Consider the following 15,625-nt stretch of genomic DNA (forward strand, 5'->3'; position numbering starts at 1 on the left):
TATATATATATATTATAACATGTATTACACACACACAATTCTAATATACAGATAAATTTTTATTAAAATCTTATCAGTGGTCAGCCTTATGGAAAATACCTTTTAAGGTGAAATTTTAGATTTTATGATCATATATATAATATATATATATATATCTATATATAATATATATATATATATATATATATATATCAAAGATCTTTGGTTGAATCTGGTCATTCATTCATTTCCATTTTTTCCAGTAGCACACAATAACAGCTATGACATATATAGCTATTTTAATATTACGTCCTATTTTAGGACATATGATACAGTGTCCAATCAGTTTTGTAAACAATTTTCTTTGATTCTGAATTGAAATTCTGCTAATATTGAGTGTAGTTTTCATCCATCCTGTTTCAATCAAATAAATACTTGTCAACTATACACTGACTATGCACTCTCTCAAAAGTGTTTTTTGTTCCTATGTTAGAAATCAGTCATAGAGAAAATGTTTCTTGGATGTCTTATAGGTACATGTGTGGTTGAGAAGCTTGTTTTCCAACTATGTGGTCTTGGGGTCAGTCTCACTGCATAGAACCTTGACTTCTATTACGAGGGGGTGCTGGAAAGTTCCTGGCTTTAAGGGTATCGCGAAAGGCCTGAATGTGGGCCCAACCTTTCGAGTTCTTTTACAGGGCTTAGAAAAACTGGAGGGCCACTGCAATAAGTGTGTGAATAAAATCATAATTAACTGATCCTCGTATATTTTCTTTAACTCAAAGCCAGGAACTTTTCAGCACCCCCTCATTTATGCTGTAGGCCAACCAAAGCCTTGTGAGTGAATTTAGTAGATGGAGTCTAATAGAAGCCTGTTGTCTATCTATCGAGCTGGCAGAAATGTTAGCATGCCAGGCGAAATGCGTAGCCGTATTTCGTCTGCCGTTACATTCTGAGTTCAAATTCCGCCGAGGTTGACTTTGCCTTTCATCCTTTCGGGGTCGATAAATTAAGTACCGGTTACGCACTGGGGTCGATGTAATCGACTTAATCCCTTTGTCTGTCCTTGTTTGTCCCCTCTATGTTTAGCTCCTTGTGGGTAGTAAAGAAATATATATGTAGGACTGGATCTCTTCCTGTCAGGTGTCCAGGATGAACCAACTTCACGGCAGGAGGTGCAGATGAGGGCAGCTGCATCAAACTCTCTCATGCACCAAATGGCAGTTGCTAAAAAGCATTCATGAGGTAAAATCATGTAGCAACACCAAATGGCGGTGCCCCAGCATGGCCACAGCTTAAGAGCTGAAACTGGAAAACATAAACATAAAACATAAAAATGTATTGTGTTTGTATATGTGTGTACCCATGTCTGGATATCATGGGATGGTTGTAAATAAGACTCAACATCATATAAGCAAGGTCATCTGTGGAAAACTTGTATAGCTTTGGAAGCAGGTGAGGGTTAATGACAGGAAGGGCATCTGGCTATAAAAAATCTGCCTCTAAGGGGAACAAATTCTTCCTGACCCATGCAAACATGGAAATGTGGATATTAATCCTTTAGCATTCACATTGTTCTATTAAAAATAATGTAAAAGGTAATGACTGCCTTTGGTCATAAATGGCCATGAGATTACGCCTGGAAAGTAGGCCCCTGAGGCACAAATGTGGACAAGGTTGTTTGTGGAAGACCAGCAGTGGAAGCCTCCCTTTTCCATGTCAAAAATGTTATCCAAGGGAAAGGCAAATGTCAATACAGCTTAGCACCATTGATGTTGCAACACATTTCTACAGATGAGTGAACTGGAGCAACGTAAAATAAAGTGTCTTGCTCAAGAACACAACACACAGCTCAGTCCAAGAATCAAACTCACTACCTCATAATTGCGAGCCTGATGCTCTGACCATTGAGCCATGTGCCTTCGCCGTCAAAAGTAATGCTTATTTATTCACATTGTTTTGAACTTATCCTGCATTATCTTGTAGCTTTGAGATTTTGATCAGTTAACTGATAGTGAATGATATTGTAGGGTTGGTGAGAGAGGCCAGATCTGGCCAGTTTGAACATAAAACAAGTAGAATATTATGGCCAGATATAGCCGGTTTAAATGCTAAATAGTTAAATAATGATAATGAAGATGTCTTCTGCATAGGTTTGTTTATGTCTGTCTTGAGGCTTTAGCCAAAGCTTATCCTCATTTCTGTGGTGTTTAACCCTCTAGCATTCAGATTTCACTATCAAATCTAATACTTGTTTCTTGACATTGATTTGAATTAGAAATGCATTATTTTGTTGCTCTGAGATTTTGATAATGCAATTGTTTGTTTTTAGAATAACACTAGCAGAAATACACAGCGTTGCCCAGGTTAAAGAAATAATGAAATTTAAAACCGGTCTAGATTACATAGGTCTCAGCTACTAGTAGCTGAGATACCAACTTCCTACATTAATAACTCTCCAACCCATGCCAACATGGAACATAGACGTTAAGGGAAATGTTGAAAGAAAGTTTTGAACACCTGTATGTATATAAAGTAAAGACACATAATTCAAAAATACATTCTGTCTAGCTTATTTCATAACCAAAAAACAGGTACAGATTATAAACAATGAAGTGCATATATGTACGTATATGTATATATATGTATTGATATATAGGTATATATATATATATATATATATATGTATGAACTCCCCACATTTTTTCTCAGTTGTTTTTTTTCATTCTCTCTCCATTTTTTTTTCTTAAACCTTTCTGTCAAAGAGCATAAGCTCAAAATGTTAAAGACTTTTCCATTTTTCCCTAGCGTTAAACTAATACACCTGCTTGTTGTTTCTACACTTATCTTTGTCTTTTGTTTTCTGTGAATTTGGACTACACACACATACACACACACACACACACACACACAGCATTTGTGTTAGTGTATGTGCATATGTACTTTTGTGTGTCCTATTGTATCTCTCTATCAAAAAGTAACTTAGCATCATGATAAGTAGTCATTGATAAAATAAGTATCAGAAGTATCAGAGTTAAATACTTCCATTGGTATCCTCAATTGATATTGTTGAAATTAGTGCCATAACATGGCTTCCATCCAAAGACTGAAACAGGTAAAATCGGGAAAATGTAAATCTAAGTATATTGTAGGCCTGAAGAACATTTATTGATTAGTTCGTAACTCCACTTTGTTGGCATGAATCAACCAAAAAGAAAAAAAAAATCAATCATGCCTTTGATACTGTGTCTATCTAAAGCAACAGTCACCATCATCATCATCATCATCCTCAAGTGGCTTTAATCGGGATGCTTTTCACCATGCCAAGAATTTATCTCCTGCCATTAGTTTTGCCACGTCTTCAATTTCATATTAAGTAGTATGAATGCTTCTGAGTGGTCTTCGTTTTCTATCAAGATACAGATGTCTCCGAAATATTCCTTCTAATTTTGGCAGAAGGTCAGCTGTTTTGAGGAAAGGGGCAATCGATTACATCAACCCCATTGCTTGACTTGTACTTAATTTTATTGAGCCCAAAACGATGAAAAGCAAAGTTGACTTCAACAGAATTTGAACTCAGAATGCAAAGAGATTGAAGAAATGCCACTAAGCCTTTTGTTTGATGTACTAATGAATCTGCTATCTCTCCACCTTAAATGTCTCCAAAATATAACACCTGATATGGCACAGGCCAGCAAAGCCTATTTTACATTGATCAACAATAGTAAAGATGGGTAGAATATGTCCATAAATCTTCTCTTTGCTTTTGTACACACACTGTCTTTCCTTTGCTATCTAACTACCTGTTCCTAGAATCCATGTAGGTAGATTAAAGCATTTAAATAGAGTATTCACACATACTGCTGAGAATTTGAACATTCGTTAACACCATGTCAGCTCTGTTATATCTGTTATTTATTTATATTTTGTATCAGATATTTTGTGAACAATAGTTTTTATTGGTTTCCAATGGTGTCATATTTCCAGTGAGCCAATAACTGGTTCTGAGTTATAAACAATTGTCTGTGCAACTCTGGATTAAATATCACAAATTTTTATTTTTGTTGAAACACAAATTTGTCATTAGTTTGTTGCCAACAGATATATTTTTTACCAGTGTACACACAGTTAAAAATTAATGTCTTTATATGCATAAAAAGCACTGAACATTAACTTAATAAAGGACTCAATGCAAACATTGAAACTGATATACTTAATAATTTTTATTAACAGTGACTACAAAGTTTTTGCTGGACTGCTTTTTCAAACAGTATGAATAAGCCTCCAACACAACTTTGTCACTATTTATAAAATTTGTCTCATTGCTTGACACCTTAGGTAAGTGTCTTCTACTATAACCCCAAGCCAACAAATACTTTGTGAGTAAATTTGGATGATGGAAGCTTGCCATGCGTTTGTGTACATGAAAGTTGATATCCCTCAGGTATGCTTGTAACTATTGCCTGAAAGAAATAGTGAAATGAAACAGATAAAGGTTGGCACAGAAGAGCATCTGGCTTATCTCCAGTAAGTTTTTATTCATCCTTTATAAGCATTGAAAAACAGATGAATATACATAGTTAATCCAAACATGAAAGCACAAAAAAACACAACAACGTGAGGACGTGGAACAAATATAGTATTATTGGACGCTCAGGAAAGAAGGAGGGTTTAATGTTTCGAGCGGAGCTCTTTGTCGGAAACATAGAAGGAAAGATCCAGAGAAGGGAAGACAGAGGGAAAAAAATCGCCAACGGTACACACGCGGTCACATTTTGAATATACATATATGTACATGAAGGCACAAGTGTGGCTGTGTAGCAAGAAGTTTGCTTCTCAACCACATGGTTCTGTGTGATGCTTTGGACAAGTGTCTTCTACTATAGCTAAGGGCCAACTTAAAACCTTGTGAGCGGATTTGGTAGACAGAAACTAAAAGAAGATGATTGTATATATTTGTGCAATGAGTGTATGTGCATTTGTGTCTGTGTTTGTCCCCAATCAGTGTTGGTGTGTTTGCATCACCATAACTTAGAGGTTTAGCAAAAGTGACTCATAGAATAAGTTACAGGTTTTCAAAAAAAAACAAAAAGTAAGTACTGGGATCAATTTCTTCAACTAAAATTCTTCAAGACTGAGTGGCTGTGTGGTAAGTAGCTTGTTTACCAACCACATGGTTCCGGGTTCAGTCCCACTGTGTGGCACCTTGGGCAAGTTTCTTCTACTATAGCCTCGGGCCGACCAAAGCCTTGTGAGTGGATTTGGTAGACGGAAACTGAAAGAAGCCCGTCGTATATATGTATATATATATATATGCGTGTATGTGTTTGTGTGTCTGTGTTTGTCCCTCTAGCATTGCTTGACAACCGATGCTGGTGTGTTTATGTCCCCGTTACTTAGTGGTTTGGCAAAAGAGACCGATAGAATAAGTACTGGGCTTACAAAAGAATAAGTCCCGGGATCGAGTTGCTCGATTAAAGGCGGTGCTCCAGCATGGCCACAATGAAATGACTGAAACAAGTAAAAGAGTATACAAAGAAAACATACAAAGAAAAAGAAAAATATATGATGAGCTTCTCAGGTTTTTGTCCACTAAAATACACCTAACTACATATAACCCTCCCATACCTCCATTAACTTGTTAGCAAACAAATACACACACACACACACATATGATGTCTGTCTACAGAATAGGTCATCCTGCGGCTCTGATCCCACTGAGTATCATTTGCCAAAAGTCCTGCATAATGGGATTGACTCCAGGAACTACATGGCTCTAAATTGACCTTCTTAATCATATATATATACCTTCATCAAGTTGTTAATGTCAATTCACTAGCTAATATTAAATTCAGTGGTGCTTTTAGTTCCCTGTGTTTGTTTGTTCAATGTTTGTACAAGTAACACACTTGAACTTTGTTTCAATCTATCTAGCAGACAAGAACAAATACAACATGAGTGTAAACTTAATTTGCTGACTGGTTTAACACTACACCTGGCATTTGCTGCAGTTATTAGAACTGGTTTCCAAGCTCTCTCCTTGTCATCACCTGTCTTAAAGCACTTGTCATCACCAGTCTTAGAGCTCTGATTTAAGCCATTAAAGAAACAAAAAAATAACTCTGCCTGTTCCAGAATAGCAATCAGATCTTGAGATGACACCTTCCCATCTTCCATATGACGAAAATTATTTAGTAGATATTGTGATCAATGAGCTGTAATGTTGTCATCACTTCTATCAACAAATCATCTGCTTGCTATATGCCTTTCAAACAATGTAGTTTATACTCCATGATTTCAAAGGATATTTTTCCTTTTTTTCAAACAAAGGATTTCTTAGGAAATCCCTTGTTTGAAAAAAAGCAAATGAAAATGGATTTAAAAACAAACAAACATATACACAGTAAATATGAAATTATTTTCACTGTCTTTTTTTTTTTTTCCCCCAATTTTAAAGTGTAAGGGGAAAGTGATTTGATTACTATTTCTAGCAAGTCAGATAATGCACACCACTAATTTGAAATCCACTGATTAAAAAAGACTTTTTGAAACTTTTCTGGCAAAACTGGAATTACTGCCATCAATTTTCAGTCATCATCATCTTCCAACATCCCTTTTCTGGGTTGGGATAGGTTAGACAGACAGTCTGACAGGCCTGAGGACTTCGTTGTGTTCCAGTGTCTGCTCTGGCATGGTTTCTTCTACTGGATGATCCTCCTAACACTAACCGCTTTACAGAGTGTACTAGGTGCAGAGAGACTACAAAAATATAGACAATTTTCATTATAGAATGTTTCTGCTTCACCCCTTTGATTAAATTTACAAGACTATGTTAGGATGAACTAAACATTAATGAATTGCTTTTAATGAACTTTATTTAAAATGTATTTATAACATCCACATGGCACAGGCATGGCTGTGTGGTAAAATGTTTGCTTCCCAGCCAAGTAGTTCCAGGCATGTTCAGTCCCACTGTGTGGCACCTTGGGCAGGTGTCTTCTACTATAGACCTGGGCTGACCAAATTCTTGTGTGTGTGTGTGTATGTTACTGTCTCCTTGCTGTGATATTGCTTGATAGTTGTAAATGAGCATCACCATTAAGATGCAGTGTCCTTCATTTCCAGGGGAAATATTACCTTACTTGAAAACAGGTGAGGGTTGGTGCCAGGAAGGATTTCTGGTTGTAGAAAATCTGCCTCAACAAATTCTGCCCAACCCCTGTGAACATAAAAAAAAATATGAGCTACAGAACAATGATGATGGTGATGGTGGTGGTTTCATGGTTTAATCATTGCTACCAGTTCACTACTGTAATGCTAACCTGTTCCTTGTTCATGAACCACATTCATCATCCAAAGGAAATGTGGAACTTTTGAGTAATGTTATATGTTTTGGGTTTCCATGGACAGCTGTAAGCAATCTATTGGCTTTTGTTTTAACAGCAATGCAAGTAACAAGTCCATTCACATAGCCAGATATATAAATCTTTATCCGATTTTTCATATGGGGAGACAGTTTAACAGATTTTGTTTTGACATTTTCTTGGGTGATTTTTCTTGTTTCTACCATTTCCTTGCTGATTTTTCCACTACACTAAACTCTCTTTCATATGTTCAATAACATGCACTTTAAAACCACAATCTCATATCTTAGTCTTAAATTTTAGTGTTTATGGTTTAGTTTCTGGTCACCTTTTCCTATCATGAAATTAGGACCTCACTGAAACAATGACTAGTGACTGAGACCTTTAGCAATATGCCATGCTTGAGAAGACCCATCAAGTCATGACCAATACTGGTGTCACGTAACTGGCATGTGAAAAACACCTTTAATGCATTGGGCCTCATGGAGGCAAGGTGGCTGATGCCAGTGGCATATAAAAAGCATCTTTCATGCATTAGGCCTCAAAGAGGCAATAACAAATGACCAAGACCTTTGGCATTATACCATGCTTGAGAAGAAGACCCTTGAAGCCAAGTGAAATCATAGTCATGGTAGATACTGGTGTCACGCAACTGGCACCCATGATGGTGGCAAGTAACTGCACCGATTATACTCTCAGAGTGATTGGAATTAGGAAGGGCACCCAACCGTAGAAACCATGCCAAATCAGACTGGAGTCTGGTGCAGCTCTCCCCCTCCCCCCAGCTTGCCAGCATGGACAACAGACATTAAATGATGATGATTATGAATAAAAGTTTTTTTCATCACTTTTGCCAAAAATCTTGGTGAATAAAAGTGAAAAGTTTAGACAGATATGAATGATATGACATGTATCATTACAGGTGCCTTTATTTTGTAGCATAGTCAAATTCTCCATAAGTAGAAAATTAGTTAATTGACTAAGTCCTTTTCTCTCCTTTACAACTATCCTCCACTGTTCTTGACTCTGGGGTGTCCTCTCCCAAGTCAATGATTCTGTAACTTTGCTTCTTTCTAGGTAGGGGTGTTGACCCTTCACTGACCCTTTTTTACCTCTGGGAAGAGGTGGTCCATAATACTCTGGCCACTATTCTTTGACCTGTCCAGCATGGGAAACCCTATCAGGAGCTTGTGCTCTGTTGATATAGGTCTCAGGGTCATTCAGGCACACAGGCTACTGCAGTGGCCCTTGTAGTGGATAAGCATAAAATTACCTTTTCTAGTACCAATAGCTTTGCACTATGTGTATTGGACACACTTGATTATAGCATCAGTAAGACAAAGATTGTCTTGTGTCTAGTAAGACTAAAGAGCCCTCCATTCATTCACCAACCGTTTAACAGTGTGAGGGTTTATTTTATCATGGCACAAGCACTAGAGATGTTGCTTGTCACTAAAAAGAGAAACACGTCCTTTGTTTTATGTCTCCCTTCATGTAAAAGAACCAGAGTGAGAGGGAGAGATTGAAGAGAGATTAATGGAAAAGAGAGACAGAGTGTGTGAGGGAGAGAGTGATAGACATTTACATGATTATCATCAAACAGATTGACTAGAAACATAAGTGGCATGATAAAGGAAGAGAGAGAGAGTGATATGAAAGAAGCAAGGTGATAGAATGGATAAACTAGAAGTGAGAAAGAGTGTTGTAAAATGGTAAAAGAAAGAATAATGGGAGAGAGTGAGAGCTAAAATAGCAATGCCAAAATGTCTCATATCCATGAGGAAGGTATCCTGAAACTGGCCCAAATGCTTGCAACAGAGTTGGTTCTGCTGAAGGTATCCAAGGTTCCAGGTACTGGTGTTAGATTGGGCAACAGGCCAAGTCTTTTAGTGTGTAATTTGAGAGATATTTGGCTGCTATTTCAGTCAAGGAACCACATAGGCACTCCTTTGTTTGCTCAGACTGATGCTTGTCATTATATTTAGTTAACCCTGCCTTGTCATCATTGTCATCACCTTGTCTTTGAATTTCTTGGAAAAGTGATGTTACAGCTACTTCACATCAGATTACAAAATAAAAAAAAAATTGTTGAGAAGAATTATGCTTCACATAAATAATTAATTTGGTGTTTAATTGTTCAGTGGTAATTATTTATATTGACAGGAGGTTTGGTGGTTTCACAATACTATCTTATGTAAAGAGTGCTTTCTATGTACACCCCTTCATCTTAACTGCCCTCCAGAGATCAATCAATATTCTTTCTATTCTTTTTTTCTACCTTTCCCTCCTTCCATCTCTCTCTCAATAACTGCCCCTCTCACATCTAACAGCATACAATTTTATGCTAATGATAAAATTTTCCATTACTTTTTGTTCGGATCACAAATAGCATCTGCTCTAGGCTCAGACAGTTCTTGGATGTTCATGTACGACCTGTATGTGTGTATAGCATTCTCAAGCACTAAATCAAAAATTCTTAAATGTAATAGTATAAATATTCTGCTTAATTTTATTTCATTTCATTTCATATCCTTGGAAAATATGAAGGCTTTCTGTACCTGTGTATAAATAAACTTAAGGAACAATTAGTTCATTTTTTCTAACCAGCATTACTATTATGAATCCACTATTTTGTATACACCCCAAAACATTTCATTCCTATATATAATATATATATATATATATATATATATATATATATATATATGTATGTGTATGTGTGTTGTGGTGGCGCAATGGCCCAGTGGTTAGGGCAGCGGACTCGTGGTCGTAGGATCGCGGTTTCGATTTCCAGACCAGGCGTTGTGAGTGTTTATTGAGCGAAAACACCTAAAGCTCCACGAGGCTCTGGCAGGGGGTGGTGGCAATCCCTGCTGTACTCTTTCACCACAACTTTCTCTCACTCTTTCTTCTGTTGGCCTGCTCGCTTAGCCAGTGGGGTGGCGTCATTTGAAGGCTAAAACAATGCGAAGCTCATTGTGACCAGCGATGTGTAGCAACATCTGATAGCCTGGTCGGTCACGGTGATATATATATATAATATATATATATATATATATATGTGGCACACAAGAGAACCATCCGAACGTGGCCGTAGCCAGTTCCGCATCGACCGGCCTCCGTGCTGTGGGCACGTAACAAACACCATCCGATCATGGCCGTTCGCCAGCCTCATCTGGCACCTGTGTCGGTGGCACATAAAAACACCTTCCGAAGACCCGGCAAGACTAGTCAGTCCACCTGTGCATACCTTCCTTCCTTGTGACACTTGTGAAGACCGGTTGAGGCAAGTGAAAATCAAATCAAATCAAATCAAAATAGACAAATAGATGAACATCAATGGAATTTGTATCTTGTGGTACCAGTGCCTGTGGCACACAAGAAATCCATCAGTGCTGTAGTCAGTGCGGTGGGCACATGACAAACACCATCCGATCGTGGCCGTTCGCCAGCCTCATCTAGCACCTGTGGTGGCCATGGCACAAAACACCATCCGAAGACCCGGCAAGACTAGTCAGGCCATAACCCATGGCCCCTACCTGGGACTAGTCAGTCCACCTGTGCATACCTTCCTTCTTGTGACACTTGTGAAGACCTGTTGAGGCAAGTGAAAATCAAAAAATCAAAATAGATGAACATCAATGGAATTGTATCTTGTGGTAACACAAGAAACCATCCGACGTGGCCGTAGCCAGTACCGCATCGACTGGCCTCCGTGCTGTGGGCACGTAAGAAAAACCATCCGATCGTGGCCGTTTGCCAGCCTCATCTGGCACCTGTGTCGGTGGCACATAAAAACACCATCCGAGCGTGGTCTGCCAGCCTCGTCTGGCACCTGTGTCGGTGGCACATAAAAACACCATCCGAGCGTGGCCGTTTGCCAGCCTCGTCTGGCACCTGTGTCGGTGGCACATAAAATCACCCACTACACTCTCGGAGTGGTTGGCGTTAGGAAGGGCATCCAGCTGTAGAAACACTGCCAGATCTGACTGGACTGGTGCAGCTTTCGGGCTCCCCAGACCCCAGTTGAACCGTCCAACCCATGCTAGCATGGAAAGCGGACGTTAAATGATGATGATGATGATGATGATGATAGTTAATCCAAACAAGAAAACACAGAAAAAAACACAGCAACGTGAGGACGTGGAACAATTAAAGTATTATTTGACGCTCAGGAAAGAAGGGAAGGAGGGTTTAACGTTTCGAGCGGAGCTCTTCCATGGAAACAAGGAGAAGGAAAGATCCCGAGAAGGGAAGACAGAGGAAAAAAATATTTTTGCTGGTGGTGCTCAAGAGATCACATGTTGAAAGGCATGCATGTATGAATGTGTGTGTGTGTGTGTAGAAGTGCAGGTGTGGTTATAAGGTTAAGAAGTTGATTTTGCAACCATGTGATTTCAAGTTAGCAGATGATTTGTTGACAAAAGATCTCAAAATATATCACCCAGTGAAACCAAGCCACAAACAGTGACATCACTGCTTGAAACAGCCAAATAGTGATGTCACTGTCTGTAGCCACAACACAGTGTAGATTGTAAACACACACGCACAAATTTAGGTGCAAGATGGGTGTGTGGAATTGAGGTGGGAGTAATTGGGACATGAACACACACACACCATATACACATACACACACCAGTGTATCACCTAGACTAAAAGCTGTTGTTATACACCACAGATCACAGTGCACTTCCTCTATTTCTTGTGGCTTTCAAGTGATGCCACTTCACTGTCCAGGCAGGCAAACCAACATTCCTCATTTCTAAACAGAACAGCTGTCCATCACAGGGCAACCCATTTACAGCTGGGCAGACTGGAGCAATGTGAAATGGAGTGTTTCGCTCAAGAACACCCCCCCCCCACTGCTAGTCTGGAAATTGAAACCATGATCTTCCTAATGTGAGTACAACACCCTAATCACTAGACGATGTGCCTTCACATACACACACACACACACACATTACAGTGGGCTTCTTTCAGTTTCCATCTATCAACTTAACTCACATTGGTAATTTTAGCATGATAGTACATGACACTTGCCTGGGTTCTTGTGAAGTGGGATTGAACCGAAAGCTACATAGTTGAGAAACAAATTTCTTAACCATGCTGTCATGCTTGCACCTATAATATATGAATATGTGTGTGTTTATAAGGCAAACTGGAATAAAATTTGCTTCACTGAAATGCATTTCATTGAAGCCAATTTTATTTCACATTCATTTGTCAATTTTATTTTACATTTTATTTCACATTCATCTGTCTGGAGATGGCCTTTGACAAAATTTCATGCCCTTTAGTTTAGTGATCATTAAGAAAACTAGGTATAGATGAATGGCTTGTAAAAGCCATGTATTAGGTTGGCAACTAAGTTCCTGCCGTTTTTTAAAATTTAAATTTTTTTAAAGGTTTAACAAAAAATAACTAATCAATAATGTATTAAACACATAGGCAAATGTAGTTTGTACTGTATCAAAAGGGATAAAAAAGAAAAAAAGGACAGGATAAAGTCATAACTTCATTGCTTTTAACCCTTTTGATACCAACCTGGCCCAAACCGCCTCTGGCTCTGTAGTACAAATGTCTTATTTTCATAAGTATCAAATTAAAATCTTCCATCAAACTTTAGTCACAATTTATGTTCCCAACATTAGCTTAATGATAACTAACTTCTTTTACTAAATTTTTTGTTATATTTAAAATTAATTGAATGAAACACAGAGCACCTCAAAATAAATACGGTAATGAAAGGGTTAATCTGAAAGGGTTAATCGTAGGTCTGCTTGAACAGAACTAACAGAGGACAAAGCAACACCACTTCACTTCCCTATAACACCCTCACTGCATCCTTTTATTAGATCTGTCAAATACCACCCTTGCACCTTGTATTACCCTCAACCTCCATACTGTTCACACTTTTGCTGATAAACATATTCATCCACTTCCATCCCAGCTCTAACCCCAACCAGCTTTGTAGGGGTCACAATTTCTCTCTTTCTTCCTTTCTCTTTACAGTTGTAAAGAGAAAATAATGAATCAGCTACTGAAAATGTTTCTAGTTTTATTTGTATTTGGTTTTATTATTATGAGACACCAAATTTAGACCAGCTTATTTTACAGCTCATTATCATTTCCTTTTTCTGAATCATTATTCAAGATTGATTATTCATCTTTACAGCAGTAATAGACCTTTTATTTTATTTTATTTTATTTTTATTTTATAAACCTGGGAATATACAGTATGTAAGGGCAACACATTTGACAGGATTCTTTTGTAGTATGTGAGCTGATATTGTTGTGTTAGTTAAAAAAAGTTTGCTTTACAATCTTGTAGTTGTAGGTTCAATCCTACAGTTTGTTGCCATACCCAAATGTCTTCTGCTGCAACCTTAGGTTGATCAATGCCTTGTAATTCAAATTTGGCTAGAAACTGTAGAAGTTCTTCATGTGTGTGTGTATTTATACATATTTCCTTATTACCCACAAGGGGCTAAACATAGAGGGGACAAACAAGGACAGACATAGGTATTAAGTCGATTACATTGACCCCAGAGCGTAACTGGTACTTAATTTATCGACCCCAAAAGGATGAAAGGCCAAGTCGACCTCGGCGGAATTTGAACTCACAACGTAATGGCAGACAAAATACCGCTAAGCATTTCGCCTGGCGTGCTAACGTTTCTGCCAGCTCGCCGCCTCGTGTGTATTTATACATGCATGCATATATGTATGTATGTGTGTATGTATAAATACACACACACACATGAAAAACAATTTTACATTAATGACCTTAATCACATAGCCAGCCAGCCATGCATGCATGCATGGCTGGCTTGCTGACTGGCTATGTGATTAAGGTCATTTTGCAACCACATAGTTTTTCAGGTTCATTCCCATTGTGCAGCACCTTGAGCAAGCCTCTTCTCATGCTCCAAGTCAATCAATGCCTTGTCAGTGAATTTGATTGATGGAAACTGTATTAAACTTCTATATTTATATATTATTCTCAAACAAGAATATCGTTGACAGTGACTCCAAAGTTTTGGCCATTTAAACTATTGTTAAATGATGGCCTAACTGGCCAGAACTTTGAAGTCACTGTCAAGAATACTCTTGTTTAAGAATAATAAATTTGTACTCTACAAAAGTATAGAGTAACCCATCAGATTAATGTAAAATTGTTTTTATTATTACTGAGCATAAAAACAAACATTAATCTACTATGCATGTAACTATCTATCTGTCAGTCTGTCTGTATGTATACATCTACGTATATCAGTATGTGATCACCGTGACCAACCAGGCTCTCAGATGTTGCTACACATCGCTGGTCACAATGCGCTTCGCATTGTTTTAGCCTTCAAATGACGCCACCCTGCTGGCTTAGCGAGCAGGCCAACAGAAGAAAGAGTGAGAGAAAGTTGTGGCAGAAGAGTACAGCAGGGATCGCCACCACCCCCTGCTGGAGCCTCGTGGAGCTTTAGGTGTTTTCGCTCAATAAACACTCACAACGCCCGGTCTGGGAATCGAAACCACGATCCTACGACCGCGAGTCCGCTGCCCTAACCACTGAGCCATTGCACCTCCATATATCAGTATGTGTGTGTATGTATATGTCAATATTTCACTTATCACTGGTTGAATGAATTGGTACTGGTATTGTCATTATGAGCAGTTAGTCTGTTCTTTTAAAGACCTATATTAGAACTCCTAAATCCTTTACCTGAAAAATAAATAAGAGTTGGCTACAGGAAGATCATCCATCTGTAAAATCTTGCCTTGAAATTAGTTCCCATTCATGTCATGCTTGCATAGAAAAAAGTGGATGTTAAATAAAGAAGCAAATGATTTATAGTATATTTAAGCTACTTGTTCAGACAAATCACACTTGGGCATAGTTTGACTTGTTTGAAGAAGCGCACTTTAGAAACTCCAGAGTATCAGGCTGCTAGCTTAAATAAATTACTACATATACTCTTAAATTTGTTTTGAGTATTCATTTTCCATGTCATTACCCAATAATGGACATACATCCTCGTCATCATTTAACGTCCATTTTTCTTAGCGTGCAGGGGTCATATGGTATTCTTTGAGGCAGATTTGTTGCAGCTGGATGCCCTTCCTGTTACTAACCCTCACCTGTTTCCAGGCAAAGTAATATTTTTTCATGGCCAGGTGTGTTTTTCAAAGAAGGCAGGATATGAACAGCAGAAATATTAGCATGCCCAGCAAAGTGCTTAGCGGTATTTCGTCTGCCATTGCGTTCTGAATTCAAATTCTGCCAA

General features: G+C 38.2%; 1 protein-coding gene across 5 annotated transcripts in view; it reads left to right on the plus strand.

Moving 5' to 3' along the window:
* The window catches only part of LOC115209954 (proprotein convertase subtilisin/kexin type 4), a 187,111-nt gene that overhangs the window by 26,274 nt on the left and 145,212 nt on the right, over positions 1-15,625 (plus strand). The gene's annotated exons all lie outside the window — the stretch shown is intronic.

This window comes from Octopus sinensis, linkage group LG3 (assembly GCF_006345805.1).
Source record: "Octopus sinensis linkage group LG3, ASM634580v1, whole genome shotgun sequence".
NCBI classification, from domain to species: domain Eukaryota; kingdom Metazoa; phylum Mollusca; class Cephalopoda; order Octopoda; family Octopodidae; genus Octopus; species Octopus sinensis.